Source organism: Pseudophryne corroboree, chromosome 8 (genome assembly GCF_028390025.1).
Source record: "Pseudophryne corroboree isolate aPseCor3 chromosome 8, aPseCor3.hap2, whole genome shotgun sequence".
Taxonomy (NCBI): domain Eukaryota; kingdom Metazoa; phylum Chordata; class Amphibia; order Anura; family Myobatrachidae; genus Pseudophryne; species Pseudophryne corroboree.
Genome location: NC_086451.1, coordinates 386217633 through 386230524, shown reverse-complemented (window position 1 = coordinate 386230524; position 12892 = coordinate 386217633). Strand labels below are relative to the sequence as shown.

At 43.9% G+C, this 12892-nt stretch overlaps 1 protein-coding gene across 1 annotated transcript in view; it reads left to right on the top strand.

Moving 5' to 3' along the window:
* CCNP (cyclin P) overlaps positions 1 to 12892 on the top strand; it is a 50036-nt gene that overhangs the window by 33417 nt on the left and 3727 nt on the right. The window lies entirely within an intron of this gene.

Genomic DNA, 12892 nt, shown 5'->3' with positions numbered 1-12892 from the left:
AAGGTTTAATATATATCTTGCTGCATGTGGAGCTGATACAGAGGCTGACAAAACGAAGGCATCCATTTTCCTCCATGTGATAGGAGAGGATGTGCTGGACATTTATAATAGTTTTCAGTTTGATAAGGGGCAGAATATGGTGCTATCTTCTATAATGCAAAAGTTTGAAGATTACTTTGTGCCAAGGAAAAATGTGACATATGAAAGATATGTTTTTCACATGTGATCAGAAGTCTGTAGATGGATTTGATCAGTATGTTACAGAGCTGCAATGACTCAGTAAAACCTGTGAGTTTGGTGATTTAAAGGATTCACTGATTAGAGATCGTATTGTCTGTGAAATACCTGATAATGGACTCCGAGAGAGACTGCTGAGAGAGCAAGACCTAACACTAGATAAGGCAATGACTATGTGCAGATCTGCAGAAATAACTAGATTTCAAGCCAAAAAAGTTACACAAGGAAGTTGATGCTGCTGTCCATGTAGTGCAGAACACAGAGCCAAGCAAACCTCCAAGAATGAAGCAGTCTAAGCCACAATCTAATAAGGAGATGTGTAGTAGATGTGGAAATGCTCACAATCCTAAAATGTGCCCTGCTTATGGTAAAACCTGCATGAAATGTGGTAGACTTAATCATTTTGCCAAATGCTGTAAAATGAAAAGGGAAACAAGCAATGTGCATGCTGTTAAACAAACAGAGGAATTTTTTGTGGATTGCATTGAACTTTGCAGTGCAGATAAGAAAGAATGGATTGTCCCTTTAACTGTGAACGAGATGGTCATTCCCTTTAAGCTTGATACTGGCGCGCAGGTGAATTTAATATCGTTTCAAGACTATAAGACTTTCAGAGTAAGGGGGCGTGGCTTGACTGGAGAAGAGAGCAGACGTGTCTCTGCTGGCCGCCTCTCTCCAGTGTTCTTTAACCCCATATTTTGTGAGCTCACCCCCTGTATTCCCTCTGTGGGGGCTCCCCTTCCCTCCCTGCAAGCCTCCTCAGCCCTGTTGTGAGAGCCGCGGAGCAGTTTTCACTGCTCTCGCAGGTTGCGGCCTATACACTCCCGGAAGCCGGGGACTCGCGTACTCCCGGCGCCCGCGATTCAAGCTCCACGGCGGAGACGCGGCGCCGGGAAGCGGCGCGGACCCCACACAGGAGCGCCGGACCATCCAGAAGCCTTCCCCTGACCCCCAGGGTGGATACCCCCTGAGGCAGCAGGTTGGGGAGACGTCTGGCAGCAGGGGAGAGCGGTGGATCTGAAGCCCAGGGAGACGCGGTGGCCATCTTTAATCCTACTGGAGGAGCTGGATCTGAGGTAGCAGTGTGCCTGTATAACTGTGGGGGTATCTGGATTAGGGCTGCACCAGGATTGGTGGCCCTCTGGCACTGTTCTCACCCTGCTCTTACTCTGGGGCCCCTGTTGAGGGATTTGTGCATTCACTTGTGTGGGGAGAAATAGCCTTTTACTTGGCACTATTATTTTCTACTGCAACTACCCCATCTAGTGGCCTCTGGATGTAATAGCATACATTTCACATACAGTGTGCTGGATATAAAATACATATTGCTCTGCAGAATTCATAGGACCGCAGATATCCCGGCACCTGCCGAGACGATCGGCCGCGATGTCCTCATGGTTGAATAACCAAGATATTATGAAGTGATCGCTCTGAGATAACTCTGCCTACACCCGAATGCTCCTATGACATGATATGACAACTTGACTTTTGCGTGGATCCCTCCTCGATTGATACCTCAGAAGCCTTGTGCCTCCCGTTCCTCTACCTTTGTCATTCAGCGCTGCCATGCCTCCCAAGAAATATAAGGCCGCTAAAACTGTCTCCCAGGTGGCGTTCTTTAAACCTTCTCGTCAGGCCGCTAAAGCAAAGGATGCATGGGGTGGTGCCTCTAAACCTGCTGTCCCGGTGCCCTCGCCATCTAGAGACATGTCCGCCCCTGCCACAGCACACCCCAGCTCCATCAATGATGGTGACTCGCTTACGGTGGGTGCTATGAAACATCTCCTAACACAATTTAAGGATGAAGTCGTGGCAGAATTCAGAGCGACTATGAAGGAATGTCAGATCTATTGACGAGATAGGTGGCCGCACCGATCACCTAGAAACGAAAATGGGTGAGGTGGTGTCGTCGCACAACGACCTGATCTCTTCTCATGATCTGCTCCAAAATGAGGTCACGGCGCTCAGGGACAAACTCTCGGATATTGAGGACAGATCGAGACGTAACAACATAAAGCTACGTGGTGTCCCGGAAGCTGTCGCTAATAGCGCTTTAAAAGATTTTGCAGTTGACCTCTTCAGCAAACTCCTTCCTTCGTTCCGCTCAGTGGACTTTCTACTTGACCGTATCCATAGGCTCCCTAAAGCCAGGAACGCTCCTGATGGTGTCCCCCGGGATGTCCTTATGAGGTTACACTATTTCCACGTGAAGGAGGCGATCTTGAAAGCTGCTAGACCCTCGGATACTGCATCGGAGGCTTTGGGCTCACTTCAGATCTTCGGAGACCTGTCCCCTGCTACTTTAGCGAAACGGCGCTCTTTACCCCATCACATCAGTGCTACGTAAAGAGAACATTCTATACAGATGGGGATATCCCACTAAGTTGCTTATTTCTCGAGAAGGTTCTACTGTTGTCATAACGAATGTCGAGGAGGGTAAAAAGATCCTAGCATCATGGAACTCTGCAAGCTCTTCTACACACACCTCTCCCGAGCGGGGCCTTCAGCGGGACTGGGCCTCTTCGGCTGCAGAACTTTGAGTATTGTTTGATTTACTACACTTAAATTGATTTGATCGGTTTGTAGTGTCGTATTTCCTACGTTGCACCAGTTCCTTGGCAATTGTTTGATGAGGGTGTCTATGTGATATCTGAGTGTTGTTAGCATTTCAGTGATGCCTTCTCTCTGCCGATTTACTGTTTGCTGCCTGTCTCTGCTGCCCCGACTGCCGCCCGCATTTCTTTGTCGGCTGGGAACTCTACCTGAGTTTCCTTTAATCCCGGTGGCTGTCGGGGGACCAGAGATGGAGGGTCGAGGAACTACATTTTGTTAAATCTTGGTTCGGGTGCGGGCAAATTGACCACTACCCCCCACAGTTTAACTCTGAGTCGCCATGGTTAGGCGTCCACATGTGCCCCCGAGAGGGGTTATTGTTCTGTTTCTTCTTTCTGTTATCCTTCATCTTTTTTGTCCTTTCTTTCCCTTTCCCTCTCTTTTTGTCCGGAAATGTTACACACACTTTTTACTTGCCAGTTGGTTGTCGATAGTTATGCAATCCCGACAGTTTTACAATATGGTTAACATTGTTTCTATAAATGCAAAGGGTCTTAATTCCCCACACAAGAGGAGATTAGCACTTAATTATTTCCATAAACTTAAAGCTCAAATCATAGCCGTCCAAGAGACTCACTTTATTAAATCATCCCCTCCAAGGTTTACTAATGGGAGATTTCCCCATTGCTATCTGGCCAACGGGCAGCAAAGAAGGCGGGGGTGGCAATCTTGATATCTCAGCACTACGCGTTTTCCCTCACCTCGCAATACTGCGACCCTGAGGGGAGAATTCTAATTTTGGTTGGCACTCTTGAAAATAAAGAGGTGACAGTTTCTTGCTACGCTCCCAACAACAAGCAACTAGCATTTTGCAGGAAACTTTGCGCTAAGGTGCAACAATTGGATAAGGGCGCTTTACTCCTAATGGGGGACTTTAACTTGACCCTGGACCCTTTAGTTGATAACTCTAGCAAGCGGCCCTCGCTCTCCAGTAAGCTCCATAGGAATGCAAAGGGCTTTAGCCAGCTACTGGCGGAATATGATCTCTAAGACCTCTGGCGCGTTAAACATCCAATGGACAGAGATTACACGTTTTTCTCCCCGGTGCATGAATCCTATTCTAGAATAGATCTAGCATTAGCAGACAAGTGGACTCTACAGTCCATCCGTAAAATCTCCATTCTCCCCATGTCCTGGTCGGATCACTCCCCACCATACATCGAATGGGACATAAATAGTAGAAAGGTTACCCCGGCCCCCTGGCGCTTAGGTAAACTCAGTCTTCTTCAGCCAGAGACCACGCAGGTGATCCAAACCACCTTGGATCATTATCTCTCTGAGAACTCTCCTCAGGAGACATCTATCTTCACATTCTGGTGCGCCCTCAAAGCAGTAACACGAGGGACGGCGATTCAAACTGCGGCTAAGCTTAAAAGGGCATATCGTAAGAAATTTGAACAAGCTGAGCTCACAGTCGCTTCCCTGGAGGGTTCTCACAAGGCACATCCACACGATAAAGCCCTCCTCAAGTTTATTGAAAGAAGCAAGGGAGGCGGTAAATGTTTTCTATCTAGCGGAGGTCCAACGCAACCTACATAGACTGAACCAAAATATTTATGTTTATGGCAACAGAGCTGGTAGACTACTGGCGAGGAAGCTGAGGGGTAAGAAGGCAAAAGAAAAAATCCATATTGTCCACTCAGATAGGGGTAAGAGAGTCTACGATCCTGATGAGATTGCAAATGTCTTTGCATCCTATTACTCTAAATTATACAACTTGAAGGGGGATTCTTCTACTTTTCAACCTACAGGCATAGATGTTCAGAATTTTCTGAGTAACTTTCCTCTCCCCTCGCTGTCATCGGAGTCTTGTAGCTCACTCAGTGCGCCTTGGACTTTAGCCGAAGTCGAAAAGGCTATTGACTCCCTTCCAGCGGATAGGGCCCCGGGGACCCGATGGTTACCCTTCTGGATTCTATAAATCTTTTAGGGAGAACTTGGCCCCGGTGCTCTTGTCAGTGTTTAATGAAGCCTCAGAGGCTGGCCACTTCCCCAAAGAGATGCTGGAAGCTCAAATCATCACCATTCCCAAACCGGGAAAAAGACCTACCTCAGTCCAAAATTTTAGACCAATTGCTTTATTAAATACGGATCTAAAAATTTATGCCAAATTAATTGCTAACCGTATCAGCCCCCTTCTCCCTTCCCTTATCAACCCTGATCAAGTGGGCTTCGTCTTAAACCGACAGGCCCCGGATAATACGCGTAGGGTGATGTTATTGAACACACTGCCTGTAGAAGAGAACCCCTCCTAGTTTTGTCTCTGGACGCCGAAAAGGCGTTCGATAGATTGAACTGGGATTTTATGAGATTAACTCTGGACAAATTTGGCTTCTCTGGAAGGATCTTAGACTCTATCCTGGCTCTCTACTCCACACCCAGTGCGCGGGTCTTTGTTAACGGATGCCTTTCTTCACCCTTCAATATTTCTAATGGCACGCGACAGGGCTGTCCGCTATCTCTCCTTTTATTTTTGCATTGGCGATAGAACCCTTGGCTGCCTGCATTAGATCCCGGGACTCGATTAGAGGCCCGGTTATAGGGGGCATTTCCCACAAAATTAGCTTGTTTGCGGATGATATTCTGCTATGTCTCTCTGACCCCGAGGCTTCCTTGCCAGTTCTTCATGACGTCCTACAAAGTTATTCGGATGTTTCCTTTATAAATTAAATACAAATAAGACTGAAGCCCTCCCACTCAATATAACTCTGACTGTGGTCTCTAGGTTGAAGGATTCGTACAAATATGCCTGGAAGTCCTACTCTTTGAGATATCTAGGAATTAATTTAACCAGAGAAGATAATTTGATTGAGTGTAATTATGCCCCGTTATTAAAAGCATTTACGGAGCTGACTGGGGAGTGGATGCTACAGGAAGTGTCTTGGTTGGGTAGGATTGCTGCTGCCAAAATGGTCCTGTTGCCAAAATTAATGTACCTGTTTCGCGCCATACCAAGGCCCCTTCCCAAACTCTTCTATAATAAATTTAATCAGGTCCTGATCAGATGTGTGGGGAGGCTCTAGACCAAAAATTGCAAAAAAACCTCTCATTCTGCCCAAACTGTCTGGTGGGGTAGCTTTCCCAGATATAGAAAAATACCATGCTGCATGTCTGATGAGTCAGTCTAGAGACTGGTTCGACACCTCGAGTCCGAAACCTTGGGTTATCCTGGAAGCTTCATGCTTAGACGCTGTTTCTCTCCCTGATCTGTTTTGGTTACCACTGTCTGCTGCTCGGAGTAGGGCCGGATCCTGCAAGTCTATTAAAACGACCCTAGATTCATGGCATAAACTAGTGCTCTCTTCTGAAGAGATTAATTTACCTGCCCCCTGCCTGTCGTTATCTGCTCTTATGTCATCGATTCCTAATGTCTCCCTAGAGGAGTGGATTCGGAAGGGGCTTTCCACTGTGGGCGATTTATTTGTAGGCGACGTCTTGATGTCCTTCTCTCAATTGCAAGAGAGATTTGGGATTCGGACTCAAGATTTTTTCAAATACCTGCAGGTGAGAAGTTGGTTACACTCATTTACTCCCTCACATCTCCACAAACCTTCTCTTCCGGCTTATATTATAAGCCGATTGGAGTCGTCCTCGCATAAATATGGGATTACGTGGTGGTACCAATTTCAATTGACTAATGGCCCACAGACAAAATTAAAAGCTCAGACTTTATGGGAAAGAGATTTGAATAGGTCCTTTATTGATGCAGATTGGGACAGTATATTTAGATCTTGTTTTAAAGTCTCCAAATGTGTTAACCACTCCGAAAAATGTTCTACAAGCTTATACAGAGGGCCTACTTTACCCCTGCAAAACAACACAGGATCTGGCCTTCACAATCTAAATCATGTTGGGGGAAATGCGGCTCTACGGGGGATATCTTTCATATCTTCTGGGCATGCCCTCATATACAACCACTTTGGAGAGAAGTTTTAAATATGGCTAGCATAGTGTTAGGGCTCAACATCCCCATGGACCCAGCTCTAGCGCTATTCCATTTATACATTGATCGCCTCTCCGCATGTGATCGCTACGTCTTGGGACATATCTTGATAGCCACTAAAGCTGCTATAGCACAATTGTGGAAGTCTGAGAATATTCCTACCTTAGCGTTTATTCAAAATAAGATTCACAAACATTTCATTTTCGAAACAGCGGAGGCTAAATACTCTTCCTCGGCTAACTCTATCCACCTGAAATGGTTGGGATGGTCCGACTATAGGAGTAGAGAGAAGGTAGGCTAACCGTTTAAAGCTCTCCAATTGATGTCTGTGCTTTACCCCACTTAGATTGACCTTTACAAGAATGTTGTGCTATCAGGTATTTTCTAAGTTTAATATATTTTAGTCCTTATTGTTCTTTTTTTCTTCTTCCATGTCTTTTCTCAGTGCTTTCTCCTTCTCATGTATCTGAACGCCTAATGTAGCCAATTGTATATTCATCCGACTGTGCGCTGTTTATATTTTGCATATGGTAACCATTCTGGACTTCCCCTGTGTTTCCCTTACCTCTTTTTTTCTGTTCCCCATTTCTGTGTGTAAACTCTTCAATAAAAATTTAATGTTTAAAAAAAAAAAAGACTTTCAGAGTAAAACCTAAAATTCATCCAGCCAAAGTGAAAGTTACAGGGTACACTGGGGAGGAAATTCCTGTGAAAGGTACATGCTTAGTGACACTGAAATATAAGGGACAACAGTTTAAAACATCGCTACTGATTGTGGATAAAAATGTGCAACAGATTCTAGGATTAAGTTCCTGTGAGAAACTAAGCTTGCTAAAGAAAGTTTTTATGGTGACATCACAAGTAGAAGATGACTGCAAATCGATGTTTACAGAATACAGAGACTTGTTTGAAGGTCTAGGTTGTTTGCCTGGAGAGCATAAAATAAATATAGACACGCAAGTTTCTTCAGTAATACACCGCTGTAGAAAAGTGCCTTTTGTGCTGATTGAAAAACTGAAACAAGAGTTAAATCGCATGGAAGCCTTGGGTGTAATACAGAAAGTTGATAAGCCTACTTGAATGGGTAAGCTCCTTAGTAATTGTTGAAAAGAAAAATGGACAAATCAGAATATGTCTAGACCCCAGAGATTTAAACAAAGCTATTAAACGAGAACATTTCAAACTACCAACCAGAGATGAAATCATGTCGCAATTTGCTGGAGCAAAATGGTTCAGTAAATTGGACGCATCTTCAGGATTCTGGCAAATGAAGCAAGATGAGGCCAGCTCAAAGCTTTGTACATTTAATACACCAGAAGGTCGATACAGATTTCTTCGACTACCATATGGAATATTGTTTGCTCCAGAAGTATATCACAAAAAGATACACATGATTTTTGAACATATTCCAGGTGTTGAAACAATGATGGATGACATTATTGTCTGGGGATCTACAAAGGAAGAACATGATTCTAGATTGAGACAAGTAATGGAATTTGTCAAGAAAGTGAATCTAAAGCTAAACAAGGACAAATGTGAATTTGGCGTGAATACACTTACCTTTATGGGCGACGTGGTCTCGGATCAAGGTGTAAAACCAGACCCAAGGAAAATATCAGCCATAGTGAACATGGAACGTCCTAACAAAGACGACGTCAGAAGATTCCTAGGAATGATTACTTACTTAGGAAAGTTTATTTCTCAACTCTCTGAACGAACAGCCTCTCTTAGATGGTTGTTGGACAAAGATAACAAGTGGATGTGGTCACATGAACAAGAAGAAAGTTGGCAAAACTTGAAACAGATCATTACAGAGCAACCAGTGCTAAAATTCTTTGATCCTGCGAAAAGAATAAGAATTTCAGCAGATGCTTCGCAATTTGGCCTAGGCTCAGTGCTGTTACAAGAACATGAGGATACATGGCAACCAGTAATCTATGCAACAAGAGCACTGACACGTGCTGAAACAAGGTATGCTCAGATAGAAGAAGAACTTCTAGCGATCACATATGCATGTGAGCGATTTCATCAGTTTGTGTATGGTCAAACATTTACAGTGGAAACTGACCACAAGCCATTGGTAGCTATCATGACTAAATCATTACATGACTGTCCCATGAGAATTCAACGAATGCTTATCAGACTACAGAAATATGATGTACACTTGCTGTACTGTCCCGGCAAATACATGTACATTGCTGATGCACTTTCTTGTGCTGTGGACAAAAGTGAAGTTTCCAAAAGTCTGATGGATGAAGAGATAGAAGCCTATGTTAATTTGATCATAGCTTCTCTATCAGTGTCTCTTGCAAGACAAGAACAGATTAGGAAAGAAACTGAGACAGATGACACAATGAAAGTGTTGAAAGATATCATTCTGAAAGGTTGGCCAGCAGAAAAACATGCGTGCCCGCTGTCTATCCATGATTATTGGATGTACCGCAGTGACCTTACAGTTGTCGATGGTATTATTTACAAAGGCAATAGGTTTGTCATACCTGCACGACTAAGAAAAACTATGCTGTGCAAGATACATGAAGGCCACTTTGATGAAAAATGTAAGCGGAGAGCGCGTGAAGTTATGTATTGGCCAAGAATGAACCAAGACATAACACAGACTACAACTACATGTGAATTATGTCTTGCATATAGACCGAAACAACAAGTCTAGCCACTGAGTCCTCACGCAGTGCCAGAGAGACCGTACCAGAAAGGTGGCGCAGATTTGTTTGATTGTAATGGGAAAACGTACATTGTCGTGACTGATTATTACTCTAACTACCCTGAGGTGAAGACACTACATACAACTACCAGTATAGCTGTAATCAATTGCATGAAGTCAATCTTTGCAAGGCATGGTGTTCCTATGGAAGTGTTCACTGACAATGGTCCTCCGTTTTCCAGTGCTGAATTTAGACAATTTGCTGATGAGTGGGAATTTGTCCATACTATGTCAAGTCCCCACTATCCACGCTCAAATGGGTTGGTGGAAAGTTCAGTAAAAACTGTAAAGAGTCTCATGAAAAAAGCTCCGGAAGGTGAAGAAGATTTCTACAAAAGTCTTTTAATCTACCGCAGTACACCTTTACAGAATGGACTGTCTCCTGCACAAATGCTGATGGGAAGGAGGATTAGAGCAAATCTCCCGATACATGATGAACTGCTTAATACACACAACTCAGCGTTGATCAGACTGAGTAAGGAACGTCAACAGGCGAAACAGAAACTGTTCCATGACAGGCGAGCAAAAAGCTTATCTGATCTAAAATCGGGTGACCAAGTCCTTCTTAGAGATCACGAGAAAGGTATTTGGGTGCAGAAAGGTATTGTGCAAGCACAAGTAGCACCAAGATCTTGTACTATACGTACAGAGCGTGGAACGGAAGTAAGAAGAAATCGGGTGGATTTAAGATCTCAACCTAACCATAATGAAGACAACATGACTGAAGAATACCCTTCATCTGACATGTATGATGATCCTCATAATGGTGAACCAACCACGAAAGGACCAACATGGTCGATGAAACACAGACTGTGTATGAAAGACCCAAAAGGGAAATACGCAGACCTGAGAGACTCATTGAAATGTGTTAGATGATGTTCTTAATATGACGTTGTTAATTGTTGCATTGAAGCGTATAGGGCTTATCTTTAAAGAAAAGAGGATGTGATGTTAGTGTATTAGAATGCTTAATATTTGTAGACACTCCCTTACTAACATGTGTAAGCCTGAATCTTCAGTGATGGTCCCTAGGACCAGGGGGATGCTGGGAAGTGGGTGGTCCAGTGTGCAGTGTTTCTGGATTTGGTGATGGAATAAACAGCACAGCAGTGAACTCACATGTCTCTGTGTCCTGATGACTGGATTTACAAACATACAAACAAAACACCCTTCTCTAGAAATGCCCCTGGCTTTGTACATCCACTACCTGTCCTTGTGTCCATCCACAAGTGGCTGTGCTGTATCCAGTTCACTTAGTGTAATTATTCTGTCACACAGTGGTGCTGCACTGACTCTGCAAGCCATACCCCACAGTGTTCACATGTAACCAGTGTCAGTTGCGGAAAAAAAAGTTTCAAAAAAATAAAAATTATTGAAAAGTAAAATAAATAAAAAAATAACTAGATTACACACTCATTCATCCACCAAAAAAATAGGTTAATCTTTGCCCCTTGGTATATGCTGGCCTTTGGTAGGAGCCTACATTGCCAAATTAATAATCATTATCATACATTTGATGGTATCAATTATATTTTCTAATCTTAAATAATATCAGCTAACTACAGTAATATCCCATAGTTACTACAGTGGAAAGGTGTTAAAAAAAATAAAAATAAGCAGATGCCTATTTGTGACCACTAGAGGGAGCCAAAATATACTGAAATATACTGTTCATTCAAAACATCTGTGATGTTCTAATACGAATACGTGATGTGAACTATGGGCCTTATTCAGAGTTGATCACAGCAACAAATTTGTTAGCAGTTGGGCAAAACCATGGGGGTGATTCCGAGTTGATCGTAGCCCTGCAAAATTTTGCAGGGCTACGAGCATGACCATAGACATGCGGGGGGACGCCCAGCACAGTACTATCCCGCCCCGCATGTCAGTGCCGCCCCCCCCCCCCCTTCCCTGCAGAAGTGCAAAAGCATCACACAGCTGCAATGCTTTTGCACTTTAGGAGTAGCTCACGGCCAGCACAGCTTTAGCGTGCTGGCCGGGAGCTACTTGTCACTCCCCGGCCCGCAGCGGCTGCGTGTGACGTCACGCAGCTGCTGTGGCCCACCCCCACACGGTCCGGCCATGCCTACGTTTGCCGTACCGCGCCCACGAAACGGCAGCCAAATGCCGTCGTTATGCCCAGCGACTGCCTTCGGCCATCTGGCATACGCAATTCTGACCCTATCGCACCGCTGTGATAAACTGCAGCGTGCGATCGGGTCAGAATGACCCCCCCCTTGTGCACTGCAGGGGGCAGATAGAGTTAGATTTGGGTGGGGTGTGTTCAAACTGAAATCTAAATTACAGTGTAAAAATAAAGCAGCCAGTATTTACCCTGCACAGAAACAATATAACCCACCCAGACTCTGCACTCTCTCTGCACATGTTATATCTGCCCCCCTGCAGTGCACATGGTTTTGCCCAACTGCTAACAAATTTGCTGCTGCGATCAGGTCTAAATTACCCCCTATAGCTGTAATAGTAGTTTTCCTTGCAGTTTTGGTTGTATAATTTGATATGAAGTAATTTGAATGAAGTTACTATCACAGTTGTAAGAAGGCTGCTGTGATTTTTAATGTTTTCATCATCTTTATCCACTATGCCATCATGTGTAAGCTCCCTAGTCTAGTGATATGAGTGCTGGAGAATCTCCACACTGCCCATGCCCGATCCTGGCACACAAGTGCTGATAAGCTTTGTGGATGCTGCTGCCACCCTTATACTCCAGGAACTGGGTATTATGTGTAAGCAAATAATGGGGGCATTTATCTTCATAGATTGCTAAATATCCTTTGCAAGCATGGCACTCACAGGAGAGTCCTACATATAATGCAGTAGATTATACAGGTTGAGTATCCCTTATCCAAAATGCTTGGGACCAGAGGTATTTTGGATATGGGATTTTTCCGTATTTTGGAATAATTGCATACCATAATGAGATATCATGGTGATGGGACCTAAATCTAAGCACAGAATGCATTTATGGTTCATATAGACCTTATACACACAGCCTGAAGGTCATTTTAGCCAATATTTTTTATAACTTTGTGCATTAAACAAAGTGTGTCTACATTCACACAATTCATTTATGTTTCATATACACCTTATATACACAGTCTGAAGGTCATTTAATACAATATTTTTAATAACTGTGTGTATTAAACAAAGTTTGTGTACATTGAGCCATCAAAAAACAAAAGTTTCACTATCTCACTCTCACTCCAAAAAGTCCGTATTTCGGAATATTCCGTATTTCGGATATTTGGATATGGGATACTCAACCTGTACTTCCTTGGTGTGGAAAAGGACAGGGGCTTACTGGCAGGTCAAGGCCAAACCATTTTGGAAAGTGGCCCTGTCAACAAACAGACCCTAAG